Source organism: Teleopsis dalmanni, chromosome 2, assembly GCF_002237135.1.
Source record: "Teleopsis dalmanni isolate 2A chromosome 2, ASM223713v2, whole genome shotgun sequence".
Taxonomy (NCBI): domain Eukaryota; kingdom Metazoa; phylum Arthropoda; class Insecta; order Diptera; family Diopsidae; genus Teleopsis; species Teleopsis dalmanni.
In genome coordinates this window covers 205,511,582-205,525,138 of record NC_051847.1, presented here as the reverse complement: position 1 = coordinate 205,525,138, position 13,557 = coordinate 205,511,582, and the positions used below count along the sequence as shown (strand labels likewise).

General features: G+C 25.6%; 1 protein-coding gene across 1 annotated transcript in view; it reads left to right on the top strand.

Moving 5' to 3' along the window:
* Positions 1 to 1,328: 1,328 nt before the first annotated feature.
* Positions 1,329 to 13,557, top strand: part of LOC119686222 (extracellular serine/threonine protein CG31145-like) — a 172,520-nt gene continuing 160,291 nt past the window's right edge. The window contains exon 1 of the mRNA XM_038100736.1: positions 1,329 to 1,476. The gene's annotated coding sequence lies outside the window, so the exon portion shown is untranslated. The remainder of the gene's footprint in view (positions 1,477 to 13,557) is intronic.

The following is a 13,557-nucleotide window of genomic DNA, read 5'->3' as shown; positions in this document are numbered from 1 at the left end:
AATAACTGTTAATTCCAAAGAAAATATGGCATAATATCTAGAGTGTTATAAATTAATTCGAGATTTATGCATTTTGTCTAAGATTAACCAATTGATAATAAAAACTATACTAAAAGTGAATCTCAGTTTATATAGTTACTTAAGATTTTCCAATCGGAATTGATATAAGTCTTAGCTAATCTTCTTTTGAGTCCAGTTTCACGGATTTCATTTTTATGACTTCCGTAATAGTTTAATAACATGATCGACAGATGCGATGGATTGTTAAGAATATTTTGTATAATTGCGATTCAGGTAAATTTTGTCTGATTCGCGATTTGATTGGTATTTACCATAACCTTTAAGTTGATAAGGTTCTTCGCTTTGTTGTTATTATATTTTTGCAATCTAATAATAAAAGTTAGCACCCTATGAAAACCTTTCCGTTTTTATATAAAACATATACGGTACCTTGAGCTTACCTGGAGTAATTTTTATTGATTTGTACTAGGTAATACATATATAAGGTTATGGATTGAGTTATTTCTTCTTAACTTATGCTAGATAATTCTTGTATAAAGTGAGATATTTTTTATTAATTTATACTAGAGACAACTAATATATGGTTTTACGTTATTTGTGTGTATGGATTATGCATTTATATTCACATAGCAAGTATAAAATAATTATCAACTGTGCTTTCATTTAAACTTTCAATATAAAGTATTATTATATAAAATGAAAAAATTTATTTCTAATATTAATTTCATTATAAAATTTTTTGATAGCATATACTTATGTATACTATCTAAAAATGTATGCATTTTACTGTAAAATTTTTTTTTGTTTGTGTAAAGATTTCTTTGAATTAAAATCGTTTCGAATTAAATTTCATTATATGTATTTTATCACATATTTTTTATATAAAATTTAAAATTTTTATAAAGTGACCCTTTCCTTTAATACAATATTTTTGCATAATATGTAGTTGTATCTTCAATTACTACACACTTTTCCGTTGATATTTCTCTTCCATTCACGCTTGCCTATTCATAAGTACGATATACCCTCCCTTGAGTCTCGTTTGTATATTCATAATTAATATAATAAATATTTAAAGTAAAACTTTTTATCGCTTAAATGCTAAAATGCTAAATATTATACGGTTTTATTTGTTGTTATTATAATTGTTGTTGTTGTTGTTGGTTTTTGCTTTGTACTATACCCACGAGTGCAATCTTTTTAGCGATAAATAATATTAATTTTTTTTTGCAACTCAATTTGCATTGCACAGCAAAGACGGAGTCGAATTGCTCATTTTTTTTTTTTTGCATTAATTAAAGAAAATTTAAATAAATTTATACGAGAGCAACTGCAATAAAAATTGTTGAGTTTCACAGAAAAAAAAATATATAAAGAAAAATACTTTACAAGGTTTAAATTAAAACGACAACGGCAAACTGAGCCCAGATTAATTTTCAACTTTAATAGAAACAGGTAAGATTTAATTTTAAATCATTTATAAATATAATTTCTTTTAACTAAATTTAGATAGAAGATTTTTCTTTTTTCAGTTTTATTTATTAAATATATATTAATTTAGAAATATGTTTGATTGGGTTTAATACTGGTTCAACCAAAATAATATTTATATAGAAACTGAATAATATTGACTTCTTTAATTTTTATTGGATAATATATATGTATATACATATATATATATATTAGTTTTAGAAGCAATATGGATCTATTTGCTTATTGTGTAATCGAGAATGTAGTTACGCGAAAGCTAAACGTTATTGATATTTTATTTTTTTAATTCTTATTACAATTAATTCATTACTTATTTAATAAAATTTTTTAAATTTCAATTAGCGCATATATGCCGTTTTCTGAAGACGCCATATATCTGAAGATGTGATTTTAATTTTTAAACCAATATCCGCAGTTGATAGAGAAAATTATTTTCATATGATCCACATTTAAAATATTGGCTAGACTTTTTAATATATAGAGTTTATAGATATGTGATTTCAATTTTAAAAAGCAATATACGTTTCAGAAAGAGTATGTTTGTAGAATTTGTTTTAGGTATATTTTCTAGGAGGTCTACTTTATAGATTGCTATTTTCTCTTATTTGCCATTAGCGCTTGCAGTTAAGTAAGTTTTCTCATTTTATTCTTAGCCCTGTCTGGTAAGATTTTAGTTCTCGATAAGCTGTATCCTGACCTTATTGGTTTAGATGACAGTCCGCAGTAAAGTCCTTTTATGTCCTGTCAATCTCAGAAATTTTTTTGGATTATTTTGGGTAACTTTCATTGAGATTCTTAAACAAATAATTGAGATTAAACAATTGAGATTCTTAAAAAGTAAAAGTACATTTTTAAAAAACTTTTACCTAAAGTTTTATAAAATCAATGTTATAAGTATTTATTTTCTTTTTTGACGGACTTTTGGAAGTTTATTTAAAAATTTAGACCAATAATTACAAAAATTAATTAATCGTTAAATTAATTAAATTAAATTATTTAATTAAATTAAATGGAATTTATTAATTAATTAAAAAATTCACCTCATTATTTTTAATTCATTTTATATTAAACACATATATTTATATTTAAATCATTCTTATTTTAAAATTTATATAAAAAATAATATATGTTTTAATTTTGCTTACTATAAAAATATTTCGAAACAAGAATATTTTTGAAATAATATTAAAAGAAAAATTTTTCTTAATTAATAAAGTTTAATCTAAAATATCCAATCATCGTCAATCTTATCTTCATAAGTATTTCTCTAATTAATTAATTCTCATATAAATTATAAAGTATTTTTCCTATTCATATATTTTCTACGAACCTTTGAATGTACTTAAAAAACAATAAAATAAGTTCTAGTTATGATTATAGCCACACACCCCCATATCAAATATTAATATCCTCATTTTCCGCTGTTACTGTCATGTTAACTTAAGTTACTTCTGCCTTGTATCCTTACAATGTATTTGAGCATAAAAACTTTCTGACCATCTCCCTGATTAAATTTCATAAACTTTTCGCTTACCTTTGACTTTTAGCTTTGGTTTGAGTGGAGTCGATTTTCTTTGGGTGTCCTCGCTCGTCGTTGACATACCAACATTTATAGCCATTTTAGCTGGATACGCTTTAGCTGCGTTAACTTTAATATGTCCTTGTGCTAATGTCCATTTTGCCTTAACCTTTGCTGTTATTGTACTCTTAACATTCATATTGGCCCCCAATGTGTACTTTGTTTAAAGAAAATTTCTTATTTTAGTTTGGAAGTTAGTAAACCCTCCACTTGTTAAGGGACATGTCTAATGAAATTTTAGTTTTAGTTTATTTTAACAAAAAAAAAAAAAAACTACACATATATATATATTTGTTATATTGTTATATTTTCTGCGTTTTATAAAATTACTTATTATGTTACATTTATACTGTAAAGAAATTTTAAAGTAAATTAATTTTTCTATTGCGACGGCGAAACTTGCGCTAATGATATCAGTCGTCGACTTTCTCAAGTGTGCTGAATAGGTTAAGTGGGTGGGTTGGTGGTATGAGTGGTACAATATGTTGAAGTTTGTTTCTTAAAAGTACATTTCAAGGGTTTTCTACGTATACACTTGAAAAAATTGCAGAATTTACAGGAATCTTACTTTGAAAATTATATTGTTTAACAAATAAATTTATATTATGTAGAACTTATGTAGATGTATGGATTATGTATTATGTAGAACTGTTGATACGCATATGAGATTATAAAAATCAATGTAATTAAAATTAAAATTACAATTAAAAAATAACAATTCTTATAATTTTTGCATAACTAGGGATTAAAGTCTTTTTAATCTTTGAATAATATATAGTATACCGAGTTTGGAATTAGAAATAATACAAGTTCTAACTATTAGTTTTAAGATATATCCATTATATGGTCATATTTTTAGATCAGTATTACTTAGCTCTTGACATCAAGTCTTACAATTTGTTTCTTTTTTCTACAGATAATCTTTTACTCCATCACATCAGTAATCAATCAGCTTTACATTGTTATTCAGTTAATTCAATACGTTAATTTAATTATAAATATTATTTACATAAAGGTTCCCTAGTTGCATATAAACTTCTATACATTTAAAAAAATTTTTTTTAACCTTTTTTCTCAATTTTTTACGTTTAAATACGAATCATTGAATAAGAATAAGAAATTTGCTTTCATTTTATTAATTTTTTACAGTTTTTTTTTCCTTCTGTGCTGTTAGTTGGCACTTTGCATAGTGTTTATTTTAATATATTTGGTCCTGCATTACACTGTAACATATAAAAATATGCACCAGTCAGTTAGCTTTCATTTGAAATTTTTCATTAAAATTAATTTATCATAAAATAGTTTTTCAATTGTATTTCATTGAAACATAAAAATATGTACAAGGGAATACCAAAAATATTTCCTTATTGATTTGGGCTCCATAATTTTGCTTTAGTTATTTTTCTGTTTCATAATTTATTTTCGATGTTGTTCCTATTTTGTATCTTAAATTTAGATTGAGTTATTAATTTTATATATTTTTTATAGCATTAATTTAAAATTAAATTAACGACCTCAACCCAGTAATAATTAAAAAAACGTATTAAATATTGGTTGTAATAACAATTTATTAAATTGGCACTAAATATGAATTTTAGTATACCTATGTAATAAAATAACATGTTTGACCCTTTTTTAAGTAAGGTTTTATAATTGATGTCTTACTTCGATGTTTTCTTTAGATACACAAAATCTGGATTTAATCATATATTTTTTATTTCATTAGGGAAAATGATTTATTGGTAATAATATCTCTCATCTTTACTTTATTATTGTTTTTATATTAAAGATATATTCATACAAATTTCTTTTTAAATTGACTATAGTTACATTATTTTACTAACTTACTTATAAATATATATGGTTTCCATTAAACTTTTATTCAAATTTTGTTTTTATTTTGCAGTGTATTTTGAAAAACAATTTTTTCTCAATTACCCGTGTTCAGGCATAATAAGTGGAATCCTTAATTCAGGGCAACTGTTTAAATTTGTCTGGATGCCTGTATGCACCCCAGGAAAATGTAACTAAAGGAATTTTTTGAAGCAGTTGTTTATGTATTTTGACATTTGAAGTACATGCGCAAACTCTCTCTCAAGAGAGAGAGAGAAAGAGTGAGGTATGGGAATTTACGGGACCTGTTTATTGTTTGTTTGACTTACTAAGCAACAACAATTTAGTTAGTTCTTTTTTACTAAAAATATTTTGATATTAAAACTTTTTGAATTAAAACTTAATTCAATTAGAAAGTCATTACTTTGACCCTCAGATATTTAATAATACAATATTAAGAGAATTGTTTTAAGCACTTTAAAAGGCTCTTTAAAACAGAGTAACGCTACTATTTATACTCTCATTGCCTTGCAAAATTTCATTAGTCGCTCCGTTCCACGTGATTTTTTGGCAATTATTTATTTTGATTCTCACTGCATTCTTATATATTTTGATTTTGTTGTAATTTTTGACATTTAGTGTTTCTGTTTTTATTCCACCTTTTCATTGTTCGCTGTTCGCTGTTTGCTCTTCGCTGTACCCAAGTATCCTTGGAAAGCTTAAAGTGTCATTTGGTAGCTTATTTCTGTTATTTATGTGGCCATCAAACGTTTAACTTCTGAACTTTTGTGTGAATTTTGGTAACAAATTTATGTGAAGGATAATATAAATATAAACAAAATCAATTTGCTTCTAATTTGACGGCATTAACAATGTTGGATTTGTTGACAGCACTTAAAACTTGTTGATTTGTATGTAGTTTTATGGCACATTAATTTTACAATGATTTCGATGGGCTACTTGGCTACTTAGCTATTTAGCTACTTAGCTACTTGGTGTGAAAAGTAGTAGTAATGAAAAAATTAAATTAGTAGTTATTGAAGTTGTTATTTTTATTGCAGTTGTAAAGTTTATATATTTTTTAACAAAATGTTCTGACGATAACATAAAAGTTGTATGTTACAAAACAATTTTAAGACCAGCTAAAATTCAATACCAGTTGTGGTTAAAAATGATAAAAAATTTTTATTCATAATGTATTCTTATAATAAGAATTTATAAAAGTAACTTTTAATGTTTTAATCAAAGTTATTTATAAATTATTATGCTACAATATATCACCACTAACAACAGAAAAGTTGATGATACATTTTTAATTTTACATGAACGCATTATAAGTTTTAATATCTCAGATAAAATATAATTTATTATCCCTAATTAACTACCTTTCTTTACCCCTAACCATATAGTGTAGTTAATGCTCTATCGCGATTAGATATGCCATCACATTTCTAATTCATGAAAGAGAGCACTTATACACCTCCACCTCTTTAAAGAAACTCGATTATAGAAAAGTTTATATATGGAGTATTGTACTGTTAAAAAAAAAAATTCCAATATCCTATTCGTTTTATTTTATGAGTACGTCCGTTACTCACTAATTTAATATAAACAAAGTTTTTTACGGTGCACTGCAAATATTTATTCATAAATGCCAAAGTTGTAATAATTTATTATCAATGTAAAAAAATGACATCTGACATTTTCCCTGATTAAATGTATGTATAAAGAATGTATATAAGTATAAGTATCAGTAAATATATGAAATATTATATATATTACTATCATACAGATATATGTACATATAAATTTGTATAAACAGTCAAGGTAGTTGCTATAGCTATTGAAAAACTATAAAATGTTGCCATCACAATGAATTATAATTTATAGAGCTTAGAAGAATATTTCTAACAGTATCACCAATGGGTACACCTTTTTGAAACTATTATTATTATAAGTAAAAGTTTATCCGCATTATTATTTATTTGAACAGCTTAAGTTTTTGGTTTTATAATGTTTACTTTTGTGTTCATGTTAACAAATTATATTATATTTTAATTTACATTAGATACTTACATATTTAGATACTTGATATATACAGTTTCGTTGGTTTCTGTAGCAGCAGATCTGTCTTTTTTGTATTAGTAGGGTATATTGCATTAGAATGTATAAGTCCATTTAGTCCATTTGCAACCAAACTATGTAGTTGATAAAAAATATTTATTTTGTAAGATCTACATTTGAAATGTCCGTTAGGATTGTTAATTCATAGACTTTTATGGAAATATATTTCAGCATTGCCATGTAAGGAGATTTGCAAATTAAGGGTTTAGCTGTTTCTTTTCCCCTTCTTCAGATTTTGAGATTCTGATTGCAATCTGGTTGGTCTACTATTGTGTATTAAAAATACATTACATGTATGACACTTGTCAACCATTATGAGGGCTCAACTTCGAAAAGTGACTGCAGACAGATGTCGACAAGAAAAACAGCAGAAGGTTGCTGGTTAAAAAAAATAAACAATAATAAATAAAAACAAAAGGGTATAAGAAAAGAAGTCTTTTTTGTTATATTTAAGACGACAAGTTTCCCAATATTGAATATAGTTCTGCCCAGTACGGTTTATTTTCGATAAATTGTAACTTCATCGTCATCAATTCCTGTATCTTCAATTGGCGCATATAGTCTCCATAAATTGTAGTTTGGACTTATTTGATTGGATTTTTCACAGTCCACTATTGAAATATCTAGTCAGTACATAACTATTTGAAAAAGTATGTTGCCTACCTACGTAAACAAAATTGTATAATTCTAAGAACAAGTGTTTAAACCAACATTGACTTTTGAAGAACTCACTATGTGGTTGTTTAACTTCCAGCAATATCATGAAGATCCAGAAATTATAAAATAAAGTTTATGGATGTGCTGTCAAAATGCACTGTTACGTTTGCAGTAGTGCGCTCAAATGTGATATTGGCATGGAATCAGTTGAGACCAATCAATCCAAAAATATGTAAATTTCCACTTTCAAAGGTTATCAAACTATGACAACAGTGAACATTCTTTTCATAATTATATGTTGTAAAAATATTCTATAAAAAAGAAGCAACTTTTTTATGCTTATATTTAAATAAAAATAATTAATAAAAATGTTCATTTTTAACGTGAATATTACTTCAACGTGCACTTCAAATTATGATTCCTAGAGTTGGTGTTGATTTAATTGAAATCCTATATGTTTTTTTGGTATCGTACCTGGAGGAAAAATCTTCTAAAGATAAGATAGTTCTAAAGAACTATATTGTTTGAATGTCTAGATTTGTGTATATCTATTGTGTAATTCTATAATCTTATAAATACTATTTGAAAAGTGTAGCATATTGTCACATTTAACTCGTTTTATTTTTTTGCTTCTGAATTAAAGAACTATCCGCAGGCTAAATTTCATATTGTATATAAAAGCTATACTAAAGATATAAAATTAATATTTTTTTTGTTTTGCCTTTTTTTATATATTCCCTTTAATCTAATTTCGAATTATTCCACAAAGCACACAAATTTATTCATTATAACTCATACGTTCTAATAAATTTATGCAGTTTTTCTGCAAAAAAGGCGTAGGAAGTTCATTTCAGAGGCAGGAAATTGTCGCATAATAAATAAAAAATTTCTTTATAAAAAATATTCATAACTTAGAAAGGCATTAATCTACAAAAAAATAATAACAAAAAAATATAACAGAAAAATGGATTTGCTGGTAAATGACCAAATATTTCACAAAAACACTAATTTTAAATCACCATAATTCCTAATCTCATTTAAGTAAAGAATATGGATGGAACATCAAACAACAGGGACTTAAAACAAGAGCTGGTATATGACTTAAGAATGAGAAATAAATAAGTTTTGAATATGAAGGATTCTCCAAATAGAGATTTTTTAGGGTAAATTTTGGCATTTGATGTCTTGGTTGATATTAGAAATGGAACCTGTCTTTCATATAATGCTTTTCATTTCTTAAAGTAAGAAATAATTCTTAGGAAAAATATACAAATGTATATTTAAATAACTAAATAATTATTATAATATTTATTAACTAAATAAAGTTATAAATATTTGTATTACTAATTCTAATATAAGTGAGGAATAGCAATATTCTCAAAAAAAATCTCCTTAAGCCACTAATCTATTTTCAAAGCACATATGCCTGATGGTTTCCGATGAAAATGTTGAAATTTTCTTAGAATAAATACCAATAATAAATTATAATTATTAATATATATACAAGTTATAATTAATGATAATAGTTCTAATTAATAATTATTTGTATAAATGTGATATTGAGATAATGGCATGACAAAATAGAACAATATAGAATCAACACCAATTTATAGATTTAGTTCTGATAACGTTGTCTAAAGTTTAGACTCTAAACTAAGCAATGTTGAATTACATAGAATATAATCGGCAAAACAACACATTAAAAATTTGTCTATCACAAAATAGACTTCTTTCATGAATTTAAGCTGACTAAATTGAATAAATTCGAAAAAGAATAAGTATTTTATTGCTATACTAAGACTAAGCGAAGTAAAAAATTCTATAAAAATTAGACGAGCGTTTACAATGAAGCCAAAGCAATTAAGTTATTTGATAAGATTAACTTTCATGAAGCTACTATACTAAATAAAGGTCAGAACTGTATACGATCAGAAAGCAAGTACTTCGATCTTTGCATTTGAGTCGTTTATGACTGTTTACTTTTAATTATTATAATATCGTTTACAACTTGATTTTCTTTCTCTCTAGTGGTTTCTTTAAAGTAGCCATACTTATAAAGAAGTAAAAGTAAGTCCCTATTGACACCGAGCTTTATGACAGTTTTACTTTTATATGATGGAATAATTGCAGCAATTTAGGAGTACAAACACCATGACGCTAGACTCCAATGTGTGTTTCTATCTTAAATAATAACTTTATAAATAAATATATAATTATTTATAATTTATTTGTTAAGAGGTTTTTGAAAAGTAGTGAACTACAACAACAAAAATTTCTTTTTATATTATTTTAATTATTTAAATTTTTGGCTGATCATACAAGTGTTTCGAGTATTGCCAAATACCCATCATTAGTGGTCTTGGAAATAATTATTGTATTTAATTATTTATAAATATTTTTTTGTGACTGCAAGTACCAGGAATCGAACTCGTGCCCTGCCAAATTTGAAGCTCATAGTTAGCGCTCCTTAATCAACTGACCCAAAGCCGTACTTGAGTTTTATGTTCGCATATTTTTCTGTAGTTTTGTTAATTTGTTGTAAAAGTTTTATCAATAAATTTCCTTGCTATGTTTATATTAGAACGAAATCATAAACCAGCTGTAGAATAATTAAATTAATTAATTATATTTTAATTTTTAATTGTTCAATTTCAACACTATTCTGTTTGTAGAGGTATTGTTGATTTATATATATTTTTTCTTATGTATAGAACCTAAACTAGGAACGTAATACTGAAAAAGTCATGCTAATGTTACTCCACGGTTCGCACTGGCGAAAATAATTTATTTATTTTATAATTTATAATAATAATTTATAAGAATATAATGATGATTATAGAAACTAATTACGCTGATAATAAATTGAGCTAATTAAGATTAATAAAATTGAAGAAATATTATATACGTATGGTTTTTTGACAAATTTTTAAATCAAGCAAATAAAGAACTATTAGAGAAATTTTTTTAATAAATTAAAATTTACTTAATAAATTAAAATTAAGCAATTTTGACGACGAATTAAAAGTAAGCTCTTTTTTAATTATACATATAATATATGTATAATAAAATACCTATATAAAATATGTATATGAAATATATATATAATACACGAAAATTTATAAAAAAAATATTTTTTTACTGCTTTGAAGTTTTGAAATACAGTCTGAACTTTCCTTAATGATATTCTTTTGAGCTGGACTACTTTTCAAAGACGAATTCTTTTTTTTGCTAATTAAAAAAAAATAATCCCATTTTTTCGGTCAATAGTTAGCTGAATACGATTTTCCGGTTTTTCTTATTATTACTATCTGTTGTTATATATAGTCCTATGTATTGCGGTTAACAATTTAACATCAGCCTTTCATAATGTACTTTGAGTTCGTTGCATAATCCCAGTTTTGGGTACTCATGTGGAAAACTTTATGCCATATTATCCTATTAGCCTACAAATTAACTTTTTTTGGAAATAGGATTATTAATAATATGAGAGAGAAGAAAACTCTTGCATTTCCTCTAATTACATATGAAGCCGATAGTCGAGGCATGATGTATTGTACTTTAGTAAATTTTAGTAGTAGTAAAAACTTCATTTAACAGCATTGTTATTTTGTAATATTGTTTCGAAATCAATTTAAGTAGTAGTGACTAACTTAGCGAGTAGTGACATAACTTAAAGAAAAATCAATCTATAACTTTTAAATGATTTTTCAAACAGATTATAAATGACAAGCAAATAAGTTTCAGTACATCGCAGATTTGTACATTTATTTCTATAACACAATTATTTTTTTAAAGATAATATATAATGTTAATATACCTATATATATAATACAATATTAGTTTTATTTTAAACCTTAAATTTATTTTTTAATTAAATTTTAATTTATTTTTCTTAGTTTTAATGAGTTTATTTCATAAAAACCAAACAAAAATTTATTTTAAGTTGTTGACTAAACAATTTAAGAAATACTCATATTTTTATCTCATAATTTTTTTGATATAAATTTTTGTATATTTTAATATTTTTAACGGTTTGAAAATGTTTAGTTTCGGCTTCTTGAGGTGTTGCTGACTCTTTCGACCGTTACGGTTTAAAAATGGAACCGCAAAAAATTTGCTTAAACATTATTTGGTTTTTTTTTGTAGGTTTATTTATTTCTGGACAGAACAAAGAAAACCACATTAAAACTATTAAAAAAAAATCTTTACAAAAATATAAAACTTAATAGATACTTTCAGATTTTTTTGCATACTAATTTTATAATAGAACTATTTATTTTAGTTAACAATATAAAATGATTTAAAATTGCTATATTTTTTAAAATATTTTTAAATTTTGTAATCATAACACCACATATATAATATTGCTTGTGTTATTATTATTACTTAATTTTTAATTTTTATTTACATTAACTTTAGATACTTTTATGATTTTATCTTTAATGTGCTTCATTTTATGTGAGCTGGCATATGTTGAACTTATGATTTTATGAGCACTCACAACAGCACTGACCTATGCCATTCGTTTATACGTAATCGAAAATTTTAAAAGATACTTTTATTATTTTTTTTTTTGTTATTTTCGCCTTTTGTTTATATACAATCAATTTAATGTACAGAATGTATATGAAGTGTGAGCATATCTGCCCCTGCACGTATAGTGATTTTTTAAATCAAATTAATTGTATGGAAAAGGCACGTCTCCCAGCCTTTTATGTTTGTTTGTTTGTTAAACATTTGTGCACTTAAGTTTATACAATATTTAATTAATAGACATACACATTTACATATTCAGTTAGGTTTAGATACATTGTAAATATGGTAATGTGTGGACGCCCCCAAAGTTCAACAAAATTTCGGTCATGAGTTTAACATTTTTTGGTTTTTGGTTTTTGGTTTTGGATTAAAAGTTTTATTTTTTAATTTTGGATTAAAATTTTTGTTTTTTTTATATAGATACTTTTTAAGTATAAGGGTTTCATTGCCATGTTATAATAAAAATAACTCAAAAATATATACGAACCTGCCTTGTAAATTATTGCACATTAATTTCAGTAATCAATTATTTGCTTTATAGGTTATTAAAAATTTGACTTGCTATCTTTACATTTAATAATATAATAATATTAATAATACATTTATCTCTATATGTTGTACCTTCTGCTCAAAAAGTATACGGATTTTGTTGTTTGTTAACTACTTCTTAAGTAATAGAAATTTTTCAAATTTTTGTTTTGTTGTGTTGGTACACCTTTTCTAGACATATGATACAAATTTGAGCGCCATCTGTCAATTAGTTTGTTTACAGCTGGTAATGTGAGACTACCTCAAGTGCATTTAGCGATTTTTACTATGGAAAATTCTTGTTGTACACGATTTTTTGACCAAACACGGCACCACTGTCATCGCTCAGGCACCATATTCGCCAGATCTAGATCCGTACGACTTTTTCCTGTTCCCGAAACTCAAATTGCCCCTTCGTGGTAAGCGTCTTGAGTGGATTGTATCAGTAAAAGAGAATTCGCCGAAGAAACTAAAAGCCATACCTTCACGGGCCTACGAAAAGTGTGTGGAAGATTGGGTTAAGCGTTGGCATATGTATCGCTTCAGAAGGAGCATATTCTGAAGAAGATAAAATAAATTTGGAATAAAATTTAAATTTGTGTGTTTTATTTAAAAATTCCGTAAGGTATGTTAATATTAAACAAATTCTTTTCGTCTTATCATGAGATGTATACTTACTTACTTATTTGGCCATAAAAACCCATCACCGAGTTTCGGCTTGAAGCAGCATGTCTTCCCAGGCGCTTCAGCTGCGTGCGACCCTTCTTCAGTCTCGTACATCAAGTCCT